Source organism: Rutidosis leptorrhynchoides, chromosome 2, assembly GCF_046630445.1.
Source record: "Rutidosis leptorrhynchoides isolate AG116_Rl617_1_P2 chromosome 2, CSIRO_AGI_Rlap_v1, whole genome shotgun sequence".
Classification (NCBI taxonomy): Eukaryota; Viridiplantae; Streptophyta; class Magnoliopsida; order Asterales; family Asteraceae; genus Rutidosis; species Rutidosis leptorrhynchoides.
In genome coordinates, this window is record NC_092334.1 from 228,922,776 (window position 1) to 228,929,776 (window position 7,001).

Consider the following 7,001-nt stretch of genomic DNA (forward strand, 5'->3'; position numbering starts at 1 on the left):
TTAAGTTTGTTTCTCAATTTATGTCCTTTCCGAGGTAACAATAATTTCGGTGTTAACACCTAGTTTTATCGTTCATAAATATGTATAAACATGATTTTGAGTTCATTTAATTGAAAATTTTGAAAATTTTTACTAGAATTGGGTAGTCAGTATATAAGACTAGGGCTGTTCTTTATTATCAGAGAGCACTAGATTCTAATATAACTACTGCATTACTAGTATTTTTTTTAATGGTAACCAAGTGTATAAGTTAAAAATTTTTAAAATCTGAAAGAATTTAACCCCTTCCCACACTTAAGATCTTGCAATGCCCTCATTTGCAAGAAATCAGTAACAATTTAAATTATTGAGAGAAATTAGCGTAGAAAAATGATTAAATTTTACCAAAGTTTCCAAACATATTGGCGTTTGTTTGTTGATTGATAAATGGTGCACATCATTTATTCATTCTGTCTTGTTGTTACATCACATTTGTTTTTTGTTTTGTCGTCAAAATTAGTAGCATTTGCTGAACTTAATGCCAGTCTTTGAAAATGCGATGTTTTACCCTGTTGTGTACAATTGACAATATACATACATACAAATAATAACATGCATGGTAATTTAAAATGGGACTTAACATCCCACTTTCAAATCAAATATGAAATATTAGTACAATATAATAAAAATATTAAACATTACAATAAAAGTATCACAATATCATAGGTTTAAACATAAATAAATAGAAATAATAAAAAAATAAAAATCATAGAAATCACTAACGGGAACTATATCAATCTGGATAGGGGTTCCAGTTCATGTCGTCGGTCGGGTTCCATGGTTGGTGATAGGTGTACTGGTAGGCCTGGTTAGGGTCGTAGAGAGTAAATGGTGGTCTCATCTCGGGCTGGTGTGGAGGATAGTAAGCGGGTCAGGTCGGTATGTAGTGATCCTGAGGTGATAGCTGATTCATGATCTGACGCTGATGATAGTCCCATATATCATGCTGTCATTACCTAGAATGCTCGTACTCATTCCGGGCTTGCCACTGCTCTAACCGACTAAATCTATCCTCATTTGTCATTTCTACCTCATCTATACGCTGGTAGACGTCTGTCATAGCCTCCCTAATGACATCCCTAATGTCATCCGCTTCCTCCATTTCCTCATCTGACCCTCTCTCTACCTGTGGATGATTACCATCATAGGGTACTGCCTGGGTGCGTCTGCTCTTTAATACCTTAGCACCCTGATAGACACTCAATCCTAAAGGCTCAACCTGTTCCCTACATACCAAAAGTGAACCCCCTTGATCCCTATCCACACCCAAATACTCTCCAATGAGAGTAACAAAAATACCTCCTCCTATTACTCCCCCTTTCTGTATTCCTTCCATCATCTTAGACAAATAAAAACCAACACAGTAAGGGATATTAACAAAGCCTCTTGGGTCTCGAATACACTTAAGGTAAAATAAATCATATAAGGTCATTTTCTCCTTGTTGTGACCTCTCTGTGTAATCGAGTTAGCCAGAAATCTATGAATTATACGAAGCTCGGCTCTGTTAATATGTAAGTAGGAGTGTGTTCCTGCCCGCCCAAAAACATTATAATCTGAAATATGCCTCCAGACGGTGTTAGCATCAAAATTCCTATCTACCCTTTCACCATGATAAATCAAGTTTGTATAATCGGGTAATAGTAATTCAGCGGGCATATATATCTGTAAAGCCCTGGCCATGTCCAGCATGGACATCCTATACATCCTATGGCCAAGTAAAAATCTAAGAAAACTTCTATCATCTAACCTATCTACATCCGCATGTAACGCTATAGTACTCATAAGCTCAACGCACCATTCTTTATATACAGGCCTACGAATGGTGAATAAATGTTCCCAATCGGGAAAAGAAGAGCTTCCATACCTTTGGATCAGTAGCAGTCTAACACGGTTAGCTAGTTGGATCCTTTCCAAAGGTTCCCAATCGATTACCCTTGGCACTTCTACATTTTTCGGTACCAGTTTGAATTTGTTACTTTGATATGTTGGGTAATCTTTCCAGCTTCGATCAAATCTCAGATTAGGATGCAACTGTTCTTCATGAATCATTGGGTGTTGTACTATTGGATGCATCGGAAATATTATGTAGGCATTAACATATTCTTGTTGCGGATCATAATAAGGTACGTGTTGATCAGGTTGTTGTTGTTCCTTTTGTTGCTCCGGTTCATATTGTGGTTCATATTGCATTTCTGGTTCAGGTTCTGGAGCAGGTTGTCTAGATGTTGATGATGCACCATCAGTATCGGTTTCTCTCTGCAAAACACATTAAACACAAAATTTGTGCATCCAAATATGCATTAGTGTTAGCAAAATAACAACTTGAAACAATTACAATAACATGTTTAATCAAAATTAAACTTATACACATTTTCACAATTTTAACAATTCTATACTTTTTCAAATAAGCATATATGAAAATGTTTACAAAGTTCATAAGCATTCTACTCAAATAACATGTTAAAATAACCATTACTAGTAATTAAACAAGTTTCAAATGGCATTTACATCAATTTAATCAAGTTCATAAATTTTAGACCTAAAAAGTCCACTTTAATTCTCAAAAATCATGTTTAGGATCAAAGTTTGGATCATTTAGCTACCTAAACATGTTACACTACTTAATTTAGCAATAGTTCATGATAAAAATCGGCCATAACCTGTTTATATCAAAAATTCTCAAATTGCTCAAGAACACAAACCCTAGATTTCTAAAAAATTTTAAGTTTTTGGCTTCAAATCATGTTAAATAGCATCAATCTAGGTTATACATGCATAATATACTAACAATTTAACTCTAATTACACTAGAAATTAACAAAATCAAATTAGGTAAATTATAGCTCAAGAACAATAAAAATCAAATTTAAAGAGGTTTAGGGGTGTAATTGTTACCATTCTTGATAAACTTCTTATCAAATTCATGATTAGAGCGTATTATAGCAGGAAATTTGGTTGATTTTGGTGAAAAATTGATGAAATTAGGGGTGTTTTTGGAGTGTGTTCGTATGTATGTGTGTGTGTGTTTGTGGTGAAGACAGACTGCTCGATGGGTATTTGATTCTGCCCAGTTTTCTCTATCCATGCGATCGCATGGATTTTAAGGGGAAACCCCATGCGATCGCATGGGGGATGTTTTTTTTTTTTTTTATTTATAAAAACCTTATACTTTTGAAACATAAATTAATAAAATTTTAAAATTTTGTTTTCCTTTTTATTTAGGACGAGGTCGTTTCGGATCGTTGTCCTAGTCCGTCCCTCGACAAAATTTTAAAATTTGTTATTTTTAAGCGTTGTTTTAAAAGCAAAATTTTTTGGGTTTTTTAAATGTTTTTGGCATACATTAATTCAATAAGATTAAAATTAATGATAATAAAAGTTCTCGTCCTGCCCTCGGGTAAAGCAATTTTGGTTCAACGACCTAGTTTTCAACTCACGACGAATTTTTTTTAAAAAAATCATATTTTTAACTTAATGAAATAAAGTACATTTTTGTTTTTAAATTCACACCAAACTTAAATTTAAAATGCATAAAATTAAAAATTCATATTATTAAAATTAAAAATTCACACCAAACTTATATTATATTTTTGTTTTTATACATACAAATTATATTAAAAATATTAATTTTTTTAAATATTTACAAACTTAATTATATTGATTTTAAAAAGTTTACAATAATAATTTAATATTTATATATTAAATTTAAAAACATGGTAAAAAATAAAATTAAAAATCTTTTTGGTCTTTTATGCCAATTTAATCAATCAAATATTATCAAAAATATACGCCCCTCTTTTCGGTAAAGTAATTTCGGTTCCAGAACCTAGTTTTACTCCTGACGAATTTCTGAAATATTTTGGGTTGATTGATTAAAGATATTTATACCTTAAGAATAAACGGTAAATTTTGCAGTGATGTAATAAATTTTTGTATGATATCAATAATTTCGGTTACGCATACCTAATTTTATTGAATACCAATTTAATACTTTATAGCGAACGATTCAGCGTTTATTATCAAAAGGTTAAAAACAATAAAAATAAAAATTGTACATACTTACCTATGAGATAGAATTCTTAGAGACCTGCTTTAGCCGACTCATATGAGAGTCGTGTGATTTGGTTTTCCATAGCTACATAAGCATAACCTCGAATCTTCAATATCTTTTCTTCTAAACATATGAATGGTCCTTCTCTGCATAGAGTAACAAATTCGGTGTTTGAATATGTTTGATTATTTGAACATTTACCTTCGTGTGACCATTTTACGCATTTATAACATCTTTCAAGGTGTCGTGCTCTTCTTTTTGTTGCCGATTTTGATTTTCCTTTACCAAAATGTATCTTATGATGATCTTTTCTGAGTTCTTTTCTTACTCCGTCCATTTTGGCTCTTATGAATGATACCAGTTCACTCGGAAGGGTGTCATTATTACGTTTAGTAATCATAGCGTGTAGCATTAGACCATGGTTCAGATCAAAAGAATTCTTCATCTCGTAAAACCTAAAAAAAATAAAAATTCAGAATGGGGGGAGAAGATTAGTTCTTTAGGGTCTGCTAGGGAAAGACCATTCGGATTCTATTCTCGAAAACTACACGAAAACAGAATAACTAACTCTAACAGAAATATATATTACCCTAAAAAGATTCGAACCTTCCCACACTTAGTTAGCTGTGGTGTCGAAATTGTGATTAACTTCATCTTCAACTTCCATTAGATTATCTATGTAATGTTTAACTCTGTGACCATTAACTTTAAATTCAATCCTATTTGAATTTATTAACTCTACTGTTCCGTATGGGAAAACTCTTTTGACTATGAATGGTCCAGACCATCTTGATTTCAATTTTCCAGGAAATAGCTTGAATCGTGAATTGACAAGAAGAACTCTGTCTCCTTCTTTAAATTCTTTTGAACTTCTGATTCTTTTATCATGCCATTTCTTCGTTCTTTCCTTATAGATTAATGAATTTTCGTATGCTTCATGTCTTAATTCTTCTAATTCGTTTAGTTGGCTTAACCGTAGACGTCCAGCTTCATGTAAATCAAGATTACATGTCTTCAAAGCCCAAAATGCTTTGTGTTCAATTTCTACTGGAAGGTGACATGCTTTTCCATAAACGAGTCTAAAAGGTGTGGTTCCAATTGGAGTTTTGTAGGCTGTTCTAAAAGCCCAAAGTGCATCCTCTAATTTCATGGACCATTCCTTCGGATTTGATCCTACGGTTTTCTCTAGAATACGTTTCAAAGCTCGGTTGGTATTTTCAACTTGTCCACTTGTTTGTGGATGATAAGCGGTTGAGATTTTATGAGTTACTCCATATCTTTTGACTACAACTCGTGCATCGTTAGTTGGGAGAGCTTGTGCTTCCGCCCATTTAGATACATAATCAATGGCAACGAGAATGTAGAGATTATTATGAGATTTTGGAAATAGACCCATAAAGTCAATACCCCAAATGTCAAATACTTCACATACTTGAATGACATTTTGTGGAATTTCATCACGTTGACTTATTTTTTTGGCCCTTTGACAAGCATCACAGGATTTACAAAGAAGGTGTGCGTCTTTGAAAATTGTAGGCCAATAGAATTCAGCATCGTAAACTTTTCTTGCTGTTAGTTTAGGCCCATAATGCCCTCCTGTTGGTCCTGTGTGACAATGGTTTAAGATTTGACTAGCTTCATCCCCGAATACACATCGGCGTATTATTCCATCGGGACAACTTTTAAACAAATGTGGATCTTCCCAGAAATAGTATTTTATATCACTAAAGAATTTCTTTCGTTTTTGGTACGACAACCCCTTTTCAAGGAATCCACATACTAAGTAGTTTGCATAGTCTGCAAACCATGAAATTTCATTATAATCCATCTTCAATAGATATTCATCAGGAAAGTTATCTTGTATTGCCGATTCATTTAGAACTTCTAATTCAGGATTTTCAAGACGAGAAAGATGATCATCGGCGAGATTTTCTGCTCCCTTTTTATCTCGGATTTCAATATCGAACTCTTGTAAGAGTAAGATCCAATGGATTAATCTTGGTTTGGCATCTTGTTTCGAAAATAGATATCTAAGAGCAGAATGGTCAGTATAGACCACCGTTTTTGCTAGAACGAGATATGAACGAAATTTGTCAAAAGCAAAGACAATAGTAAGGAGTTCTTTTTCAGTAGTTTTGTAATTCGTTTGTGCTCCTTGTAATGTCTTACAAGCATAATAAATAGGTTGAAATCGTTTTTCAATCCTTTGTCCTAAAACGGTTCCCATTGCAAAATCACTTGCATCGCACATAAGTTCAAACGGTAGATTCCAATTTGGAGTTATCATGATCGCACATTAGTGAGTTTTTCTTTAAGAATATTAAAAGATTTGATGCACTCATCTGAAAAGATGAATGGAGCATCCTTTTCTAGAAGTTTATTCATAGGAGTGGCAATTTTAGAAAAATCTTTTATGAAACGTCGGTAAAAACCGGCATGCCCTAGAAAACTCCTAACTCCTCTAACATTGGTGGGATGTGAAAGTTTAGCAATTACGCCTACTTTAGCTCTATCCACTTCAATTCCTTCCTTTGAAATTTTATGACCAAGAACGATGCCTTCTTTAACCATGAAATGGCATTTCTCCCAATTAAGAACTAGATTTGATTGTTCGCATCTAATAAGCATTCGTTCAAGATTAACTAGACATGATTCAAAAGTATCACCGAAGACTGAAAATTCATCCATGAAAACTTCCATGCATTCTTTTATCATGTCGTGAAAAATCGCCATCATGCACCTTTGAAAGGTTGCAGGGGCGTTGCAAAGTCCAAATGGCATGCGTTTGTAAGCAAAAGTACCATAAGGGCATGTGAATGTGGTTTTCTCTTGATCCTCGGGTGCTATTGGAATTTGAAAATATCCGGAAAAACCGTCAAGAAAACAATAGTAACTGTTTTCGGCTAATCTT